Source organism: Phaethon aethereus (genome assembly GCF_964289735.1).
Source record: "Phaethon aethereus genome assembly, chromosome: 2".
Classification (NCBI taxonomy): domain Eukaryota; kingdom Metazoa; phylum Chordata; class Aves; order Phaethontiformes; family Phaethontidae; genus Phaethon; species Phaethon aethereus.
The window spans coordinates 39,528,564-39,539,822 of NC_138582.1; positions in this window are offsets into that span (position 1 = coordinate 39,528,564).

Here is an 11,259-nt window from a genome sequence, read left to right on the forward strand (position 1 = left end):
ACCCCCTCCCCCCCCAAAAAGCTATAACAAATCTAACCCACCCTTTATTTCACCTTTGGATATTCAGAGTCCTGTAAGAGGCATTTTTGGATCTGAGTCATTGTTTTCCTAGATATAGGTATGACCTACAGAGATTTAAAAATCACAGCTAGGGCTTAACATTAGAACAAATACTTGGTGTTTCATCACGTTGAGGGGTGGTGGGGATGTGGAAACTGAAGTGAGACTCAAGAGCCGGTTACTGGCCGGCACTCATGGCTTTATAGGTTAGGTTTTGAGCAGGTAGGCTTTGAACAACTATCTCTACAAGGGACGTGATGCTCTGGGGATGAGTCGCTCTCTGTGCAGAGAGCTGACAAAAGGCCCTCGCATCACTTCCAGACAGAAAAATAGGGCTTGGGAGGGCCAGTATAATGCCTCATCTGGGAGTGAATTTCCCCCTGTTCATGAAAGGGAGTTTGCTGCTTCATTCTGCTACAGATCTTACAGCACTACGACTGCCCAGGGTTTTGCAGGTAATGTTAACGTGGCTTTAAGAGAAGGACTGCATATACTGGGCTACTTTTGTCTAGCTGTCCGTGAGTTATTTTGGACAAATGTCTTGGTTTATCTAGCTACAAAATAGGTGTGATAACACCTGCCAGGAAAGTGTACCATAAAGCTCAACTGCATGCAAGCTGCTGAAAAACAGCAAGACAGTAAGTTTAGACTTGAGGAACGTACTCTCCATAATGTCCAACCTAGGAGCTGCTTGCAGAGCCACATCAGATGATTTCACATAGTATCTCCCTCTGGCTCCCTACTGACCTAACAAGAGTTCAGTCTGTGGTAGGAGAAGGAAACCAAACATTTATTGATCCTATGACACATTTTTTGCCCATCAAATTACATAAAATATCTAGAAACTACACTCACATTTTTCCTCACCGCTAAACACAGCTGATAATCTATTAATTTAATTCATGTGGTGCCGCTGCAGCCATGAGAAGACCTGAAGAAGTTTTTGCACTGGGGTATATCTTTGACTGAAGGCTCCCAAACCAACATGTGGAATCCAAATTCCTCGCTGTAGGCTGTGATACAGCTGTTTACCAAATACATGAATTCCCAGTGTTCATAGAATCACAGAACCATAGAATGGTTTGGGTTGAAAAGGACCTTAAAGATCATCTATGTCCAACCCCCCTGCCATGGGCAGGGACACCTTCTCCACTAGACCAGGTTGCTCAATGCCCCATCCAACCTGGCCTTGAACACTTCCAGGGATTGGGGCATCCGCAACTTCTTTGGGCAACCTGTTCTACTGTCTCATCACCCTCATAGTGAAGAAACCACGTCATAGTGTTGTCAGTAAATGATCAAAACCTTTGCTGGTGGAAGAACTTGGCAACCAAAGGTGAACAGGGACAGCTGAGGAGGAGGAGAACTCAGGACACAAGAAAGACATATGGTGTCTAGCAAAACATCCACTTAACCTGAACTGCAGGTCTGGTACAGGGAAGGTATTTGATTTTTGGGAACGTGGGCAGAAAGGAGGGAGTGGTGGAGAAGAGGACGAGACATATGCCGAGGCAAAAACAACTCATGAAAACAGCAGAAGGATTAGTGAATCTTGTCAATGTGGCAGAAAAATCCCATAAGCTGGCAAAACATCACTGCAGGGAGGTGGCGGGGATGCCTTTCCCATGGGCTGGACCTGTTCAGCCACATTTGGAAGAAACAAGTGTAGATGCTTGTCCTGTTTACCAAGTATGCGAGATTTGGTACACTTAAAAGTAATCAAGTAAAACCAAATTTTAATTATGGTTAATTACAAAAAATGTAATTAAAACTTTAAGTGATTTAAGATAAGTATCAGAAACCTCTAGTCCTTATTTGTCCTGGCCTTTGTAAACAAATTAATGCCTTTCCAGCGCAGCATTTTCTTCCAGTGAAGCCAAAGGGAAGCATCCCAGTACTCTCAGCGTATGCAACGCTGCCGAGGGATTCCCTGGCCTGCAGAGGACAGAGCCCTTCCCAAGGCAGAAGCGCTTCTGGCTTCTCCCTGGATCTTGTACCCTGTTGTGTAAGAGGTGAATCTAATCCATACTGAGCCACTTGAGCCTATTTCTTACCGTTAGCTGGGCAATATGATAAGGATAAAACACAGGTATTTTTGGAATAGGATTGTGAACTCAGAGGTATGCACAGATAACCATTTAAAAATATGATGGGATAAAGCTACACGTGCATGCTGCAGACATTTACTCTAAACCACTTTCACGTGATGCAAGGCAAGCGGTGTTTTTTGTGGAATTGTTTTGTTTCATTTTAGGGCCAGAGAATTGCAACTGACAATGACTGAAAAGGAAAACCAACACAAAAAGCAAAACATAAAGTGAGCTTCTCATACATAGTCTGTTCTTCTTCTCTAAATGAAAGGAAGAGAGAGACAGATATGCTACCAACAACTTCACCTCACTCCTATCGCAGTCTGCAAAACCAGTTCAAAATTGAAGTAGTATTGCATGGCTAAAAGGTCTGTGAATAAGTGAAGAATTTTCAAAAGTAACATTTTAATTTGCATCTGGCTGGAAGCTGCTGTAACAGATTTTACCAAAATGGGAATAAGACAGTCGAGGCATTTAAAAACATTTTGAACTTTAAATTCACCATAGGGGACCAGGAGAGAGGGATGCAAGTGTTGTGCAGTTTGAAAGGGCTAGTGCACAGACTCCTCTGCTAATCAGAAAAGAAAATACCAGCCAGACCTGGAAGCCAGGCTGAAAGCATCCTCCCCAACTAGTTACAGAAAGCTACTGCAGGATCCTGAGAAAAAAAACAAGCCTGGTTGGCTCCTCTTAAAAAAGTTACATATAGATAATTGGACACTCACAAATTTGCCCTAAGCTTGTAAAACACACTTGAGTAAGTCCATACAATGATTAGCGGGAAGCACAATGCCCAGCGCTGCAAGGTTCAAGTCCCGCAGAGCCTGTGCCAGCAGCGGGGATTGCACTGAGCCAGCATTAAAACTAGGGCCGGGCTGAGCACGTGGAGGCTTAACAAGCTTTCATACACTGCTCATGTACTGGTAATCCACAGAAAGCATCAGAAATGTCAACAAAAGAGCGATACGTCCAAATCGGGCTGTGACAACAATAGCTTATGAAGATGACGTACTTTAGTTAGTTACATTTGTCCTTGATTTATTAATTTTTCACGCTAATTGATCAGCGAGGTCTTTATTCCCCTGATAAAGCACAATCACTTTTGGATAGGGCTTTTTCAGTCCTGACTTTTTCCTTTGACACATTTTAAGATTATTTTGACTGCTGGCTCCTGATGTGAACATAACCATTTTTGGACAAACAAACCAAGCACATTAATCAAAGCTTGTCCTGTGATTCCTGGATTTGCGCAGTGGCAGCCCTCTCGCTGCAACTGCATACTATGTCTCGCACCATATGGAGGAAAATCCCCTGCTTGGGTAACCAGGCACAACCTACTTAGGATTCCTCCCATGGATAAGTCTAAAGAATGAGGCAACCTGAAGTGTCACCTTACTTGTCTCTGGTGTGTCCTCAGGCAACCGTCAAGCTCCTTTTGCTGTGTGCAACACACGTGCTTTGTGGGATGAAGGTCTTTGGAGGGTATCAGATGGCATTGCCTCCTCTGGCTTAAGTTCTGTGTGAAAATGAGATTAAATTTAAAACAAGGACCATCATTTTTGGCACTCAGAGGCCCCTGTGCTAGCAACTTAGAAGACAGGAATAGGAAGTAGGAGAAACTGCACTAAAGGCACAGAAGCAGGATGAAATTTGTAAGTCCCCTTTTGACCCAGACTTAAGTTATGGTGCCTGCGTGAAGCAGCAAGACAGCACAGGAGATGGCATCGTGACAGAGGAGGTTTCCAAACAGACTGGGAGCACCAGTAAGGAATTGCTGGGTCTTGGAAACATGAGACTTTTGAGGTAGTTTTTGTGCGACAAGTCTGTTAAATGGCCATACAGTGTACGGCCAAGGCTGGAAGGGGAAACTGGGGGACTCCCTCTGATGCCAATTTTCCTAAAAAGGGTTTGAAGAGATGAAATGGGTTATCTTGTCTGCCTGATGGTTTGGTTTTTGGCCTCTCTATTGACGCTGCCAGCAGGGGTGTCAAAGATCTTCTACTTTAAGTACCTGACTTGCTTCTAGGAATCTGATTAAAGTAGATCACCTCAGATAACAAGAGGAATTAATGCTGCAAATACATAGGAGAGGATTTTCAAGCTCGTAAGCTACGTAGAGGTCAGTCCCTTTCAAGTCACGCAGCCTCTGAGATCTTTTGAGTTTCGCAGAACTGATGATCTTTACTTGTCCTTTTCCAGTGTCCTGTTAGCCTTACACTCAAACACTTAGATTTATTAATTCAGTGCTGGTTGTAATCTGTTAAGTTGCTCTGTCCACTACATGGCACATACGGTACACAGGTAAGCCTCCGAGAGAGAAACCCAAAAGGGAACAGGAAAGGGTTTTGGGGGGGCTTTGCAACAGATGTGGCACATTCTCCTTAAGAAACTACCCAGTTTTAGATTCTACATCCTTTGGGCTTTTACAGTGTTTTGTAAAATGCATATTCTCATCTTAGATGCTCCCCTGAAGACATTTCTATATCCTCTCAACTTGGTCAGTCAAAAAGAGCTGGACTCCTAGATCCTAGCTCTCCAACTTCTTATACCCTCTAGCATGTAACCATGTTATATATTCAGGCTCGGTGTCTCAGCTGCAAGCAACTGTATGCGTATGTCTGCACACACGTCAGTTTTTTTACCAATGCCTTGTTTGCTATGCACATGCAGATGTCTCCAGCGAAGGACACGCTTAGACCTTCAGCACCCATCAGCCGACCTTGCACTGCCTTTGTTCAGTGGGTTGGCACGTTTAGCTCGGCTCTGTTGGGTACATCCCTGAACTGCTCTTCACAGTTGGTGAAATTATCATTTCTGACATGAGAAGGCACAAACTGTTACTTTACTATCAAAATCTGTCCCCTAGCTCTGTGCTCAGTTTTACCAACTGAGTAGTCCTAATTTTAGGGCTTCCATCAAATACGGTAGTTATGAAGAACATCAGCTTGACCGCACCAGGAACTGAACTTGGGAAATGGCTACATGAAGGCTGTGGGATGTGCTCTTCTAGGATGTCCTAACTGCCAGAAAGGCAAGTGGTGCCACTGTGAGTGTGTCTGAACGGGACCCGTGCGCTCCAGAAGTGGGAGCAGAGGTTGCAGCACTCCGGGAGGGAATGTGAAAGTGCCACCACTCACAGTACAGCGCTTGACATGGCTTCAACCCTTCTTGGCTTGGAAAGACGACTCCGGAGAAGGACTGATCCACTGACACAAGAGTTACAGAGGCAGTGAGGTTTTAGTAGCACAAGGCAAATGCACTTCAGGCTCTGTTCATGTTAATTCCCATTTCTCGCTGCTCAGATAAGCACGTCGTGACAGCTTTCATGAGGCAGGGACCTGTCTGCTGGAAAATGGATTGCGGCCACCAACTCTGACACATAAACTACTGAGCAACCATCTAATGGTCACTAGAGACACCACAGGTCTGTGCTGGTGACCTAGGGGTGAAAAGACTTTCTTTGTCTGTCTGAATCCCCGAAACCTTTCAGACCCCTGATCAGGGGGGAAGTTCTGATCTAAACAACCATTAATCTTCCTTAAGGTGAAAAGGTCAGAAAAGCAAGTTATTCAATGTTAACTGTTTTTTATGCCAGCAAAAAAGCATCTTTATTTCCAATGCGTCTTAAAATATACAGCAACACTTAAACATCCAAACCTTCATGGTGATTTTTCGAGAAGTGATGTCAGCTTTTAGATAGATGGCAAAGTCCGCATGCAGCGTCAGCCCCCCCAGCTGTGCCCATAGCCACACCAACAATGCCACACAATGGCATCCTTAAATCCCATAAAGGCAAGCGACAATGCCACAGAATGAAGCGATAACGCATTGGAGCTGCTGACAATCACTCTTTAACATGTGTTATCCATTTGACTGCAGGTGTAAATCAGCATTTCAATGTCAAGTTGCTAATTTAAGGCTGTATGGTCAAACATCCAAGTAACATACCCCAGGAAAAGCACAAGTGCGTTGTGAAAGTAGGTCAAAGTCACTGCAAGTCAGGGAACACGGAGGAAAAATTCCACTCCAATAAACCAGCGTTTGTGCTGCTATATGTATATTTCATGATACAGTAGTATCAGATTAAATTAAACATTTACCGGAGCTCAGACAACAGTGTGAGCATAGCCGTCATTCTGTTGCCGCTCGGTTGACTTTGGCAGCGTGCGTGCTGCCAGCGTACATGGCCGCAGAACCATGCTCTGTGTCTACAACGTGACGTGAATTAACATGGCTCTCCAAAGGGTATGGGTCACATTTCCTCTGCTTTCACTTAACTGTGCCACCTCATGGATGTGCATTAACTTTCCCCCCTTTAACTCCCATGTTCAGAGTAATGAGGAAAATATCTGCTGCCATTTGGGGTATTTAAAGTTCTCGAAAACCGTGTACATTAAATTTTTCACAAGAGACCAAAGATTGAAAGTATTTTTTCCATCCCTTCTCCTATTACTAGGGAAATAGTTAACTCAAGACCCTCATTAACATTCCATTGAGCTGTGTCAAATGGTTCTTCCTCTTATTGTTATTATTTGGCTGCATAATGTTTTCTACCAACTTGCTCGTGGCAGCTGTTTCAGTACACATGAGGAAAACAAGAAAATGAATACTATTTAGGGTCTTTTAATGGAAGCCTAGAACTGGCAAAATATAAAACTGCGTTTGGAAATGTTGCATCTAAGAGAACTGCAGCCTTCCTAATGATAGCCCAGGTTTTGGGTTTTTTTGGTCTCAGTTTCACTGAGAAATTCACAGCAACAGTAGAAGCTTCTGCTTATTTTCATGCACAACTACACATAAAAAATACGCACTAAACATTTTGTAACAGACTGAGCCTATATGATTTCACAGATGCACACCGCAGGTTAAGTACAAAGGTAACTGCCTGCCTGCAGAAAAATCCCACACGTACAAAGAGAGCTGAGGTCTCTGCAAATTCAGTCACTGACAGTCCAGCCATACCATTGCCCAAACAGCAACCTCTTCTGCAAGTGGCCTGGTGACGAGTCAAAGATGGAACCAGGTTTCAAGGCAGGATTAGCAGGGGTGGGTAGGTGTGGAAGACCCTCTTCTCGCTGCCCAGCTGTCTGTGTACCCCTGCATGAGCTCCTGGAAAGATCGCTAGCTCGTGTTTGAATTAAGTTCCCTTTTATTTAGGAAGAACTCAGGGATGGCCTGAGGAAAAATGGAGGCCTTCAGGCCTCCTGCTGCATTGCACCAGGTCGCTCTCATCCCTTCTGTGCAGACACGCTTGATGCAGTGATGGATTTATTAGGTTGGAGCTGTTGAACCCAAGGCGTACTGCGCACACCCTGGGGCACTGTGATGCTTAAGCAGATTGACTCAGGGGTTATAGAGAGTGCCTAGACATAGCTTTGCTGCGTGTCTCAACCAGCACGCTTTCTCATCCATTCTTCAGGTCTCAGGGGGATGGAAAGCCCACCACAAGACAGAAGATGACAGCCTTGGCACATTGCCTTAAAGTGAAGACAGTGCAACGAGGAATGAGCATGCAGACTTACCTACTCGTGATTTCTTCCAAGTTTATTCACACAGAATGATGGTGAGAGTTTTTGCAGATTTAGGCACATTGGTTACATATTTTTTGCTTCATTCTCTTTTTGCTTTAACTACTGGGAAAAGCAGCAGTGGAATGGGAAGAGGCAAGAGAAAAGAGGGGCCGGATAAACTATTGTACCAGCTGTCCCTGCTTCTACTGACGCCAAGCAGCAACCTGCAGGCTCCGAGTACCTTAAAAGGGGAGTGGGCTTTCCATTTTGCAGTCCAGGTAAAACTGTACCTGCTGTTAAACTATTCGCAGCAGCACCACACCTGCACTTGTTCATACTTGGTCCCATTTATGCTTCCTTAAAACCTGTTAAAAAATCACGGTCCAGATAAACCAGGCATTTGTTCTTTATATAAAGACTGACAAATCCTTTTCTATAGTTATAGCCGTTTAAGGCAGAAAGTACGTCTCTGCCTCCACAAGGAAGGAGGGACTCAGTCAAGCCCTACTGCTAACAAGTATGACATAGAAGGATTGAAGTGTTGTCATGAAATACGTAATAATACTCACAACTTTGTACTGACTACACAGCGCAAGGCGTGCAGAAATAATCTTACATGTTCACAGAAATACCGTGCAGCAGTTTGGATGCTTTTATTTCTGGAACACCTCTAACATTGGAATAGGCTGCCCAGCGAAGTGGTTGAGTCACCATCCCTGGAGGTATTTAAAAGACATGTAGATGGGGTGCTTAGGGACATGGTTTAGTGGTGGACTTGGCAGTGCTAGGTTAACAGTTGGACTTGATGGTCTTAAAGATCTTTTCCAACCTAAATGATTCTATGATGCTGTGATCGCTCTCGGTTGTCACCCATAATATGGTGGTTTGTCTGCACAGTGCCAAGCTCACCAGGCAAACGACTTTGCAGGAGGAATCACTGTGGCCTGTGAAGCTAGTGAAAGCATACTTTGAATGAAAAGTTTTGGTTCATAGTTACTTTATAGGATTGAAGTTAACATGACAGAGTTAAACATGGCTCTCAAACACTTTCAAACAAGCTTGTGTTTATAGCAAGTACAATATTATTTGTTATTTGCATTTCAGTACCATCTAAAGGCAATAACAGATTCATCACGGAGGGCTTGAGTAACAGAGCAGTAACAGGAGGCACAAGAACAAGCTGCCCGAATTTCACAATCGTGCCTAACCACCGCTGGGCACTCACAATTACAGTGTCACCCCAGCTCACCATGCAAATGCCAGACACACGTACGCAAAATAGGTGTGTTCAAAGATACAGATATATTTGACCAACCAGGTTGTCTCAGTACAGAGTAATTCAGTAAGATAATACATAAAAAACCTTGGTAACTCTTCAGTTGTGAATAAAACTACCACTACCTGGGAGCCAGGGCGTGACTCCCTGTCACACCATCACAATTTGAAAGACAACACTGCGGGGCAACCTAAGGTCCCTTGATTTTTCCTCAGAAAATTTCCACTAGTAACTGATAATTGGTGGTGGGAGAACACTTGTGTAGCTGATGTCTGCGAGTGAAGATTTCACAACCAGTTTAAGTCAGTCAAAGACTCTGATGCTGCCAAAGGGGTGTGGGAAACAGAAATGGCCCTTCTTACAGCACCATCTGCTTATGCGGGTTAGGTGTTGTACCACACCCTTTGTCTCATCTATTAAATATGGATAAAACTTACTGTATCAGAGGGGTGTGTGAGGCTTAATTTAAAAACTAGCAAGAGCTCTGGGTTACCTGGTATAGGGAGTTAAGTGCAAGGTTCTGTCAGTTGAAAATGCAGCCTGCTAATAACTGCCATACTGGCATAAATGGCAAATAAAAAGCATGCTGGAAGGACATACCCTACATTCGTAAGTAGTCCGTCAAGGGACTCTGCTGCAGAGACAACAGCCACGTGCTGTTCAGTTCCCCAGGAATTTTCCCCCAAAACAGCATGGCTGACACGAATTATGCTCCTGGAAAAAAGATTCTTTCTTCAGGACTCTGTACTGCTACCACAGTCTGGAGAAAGACAGGAGTGGAAAGATGAAACAGGCCAAAAGATTATATAAAAAAGGGTTTGACAAAAAGGTTTTTTTCAAACACGGCACCTCTGCACGATACAACAAAGTGAATTCCTCGCCCCTTGCTATTACAACATCAGCCCTCGTGACAGAAGTTCTTGTGGGCAATTTCAGCAGAGAAAAAAATTCATAAGGACAAGGAAATCAAACGTGTATCCCAGCACTGGCTGAGACATACTGGCAGCACAGTCCCTACGGCCACTAAACCCAATCTGTGGTAAAAAGATAACCTCCAGTCTTCAACTAATCCATCCACATATTTTAACTCCGCATTAAAACAGATCCAACATCAATATCCAGTACACATCTGTCCTCATATTCTAGGATAGCACTAGCTGCATCAGACAAACACAGGAATGCAAAGGTTTAAGTATAGAGCCTTCTACTTCAACAGCGTGACCGAAAAGTGCTCCCTCCCTACCAGAAAGAAATAAGCACACCAGAGTCTATGGGGTTGTTCTCGCATTTGCTTGGTGCTGTGGTAGCTGCATGAATCAGGTGCTGAAAGGGTCCAACATGAAGCAGAATGTCATTTAAATGAACCGTACACACAACCATGTGCATTTTTTAAAAAAAGAAAAATAGTATTAAAATTTTTGTTTCATTTCTCCCTTTCCCACTTCCCTTTCTCAGTTGACAGTCAACCAGCTGGTTAACTGCTCTAACTGTGCACGCTCGTTCCCGTATTTAACCAGCACTCCCAGCGGGGCACTGTGCAGCCATATGCTACACCACCACTCTTTAATACTGAACCACAGCACACTGCCACTTCCTTAAGCTGGTGGCCGCGCTCTGAGTGACAGCACATGCAGGAGCTCAGCAGAAGCAATTGCTTCACAGAGATGCAAGATACAGTTGATACAGCTTCTTTCCACAGAACGCAGCAGGAGAAGGGAGCTGTTGCCTGCACAGAGACAAAATTACCATGACTGATGATGGCTTGCCGTTACGTGGTTCCTGTTGAGTGTGACCATGCTTTACTCTGATCTTGCTCCTCCTATGAACACTTCATACAGATCTTAAAAGGAAAGATAAATATCTGACCATACATGTCAAGATCTTAACCCAAAGCAAACTTTCAGGAAGCCTTTTTCAAACATGTACAAAGTGTGTAAGTTTCTTCTTAACCAAACAACAAAAAGTACCCCAGTTCAATAGCTGCCTTAGCGAAGCCAGATGGTAAAAAGATGATAAAGTGGAACAGAATACAGCAAGCCAACATTTTCCACAAGGTAACTCCCCTTCTCTATTTAAAAATGCTCCCAATTATTTCTTACATAGCATGACTTTTTAAAACAAAATCACAGACAATTTTAATAAAATCCATAATTTGTAAAATGTTGTGGAATATGCCTTAAAACATTTTTCCACCTTTGACCACCTCTAAAGCACAAGAAAGTTTTCAGTAAAGCGAGAAGTTTGCTCTAACCTTTATGCAAGTTAATACCACTAATTACTGCGCGAGAAAAACCCCACAGTCAAGACTTCAGAACACTATTTA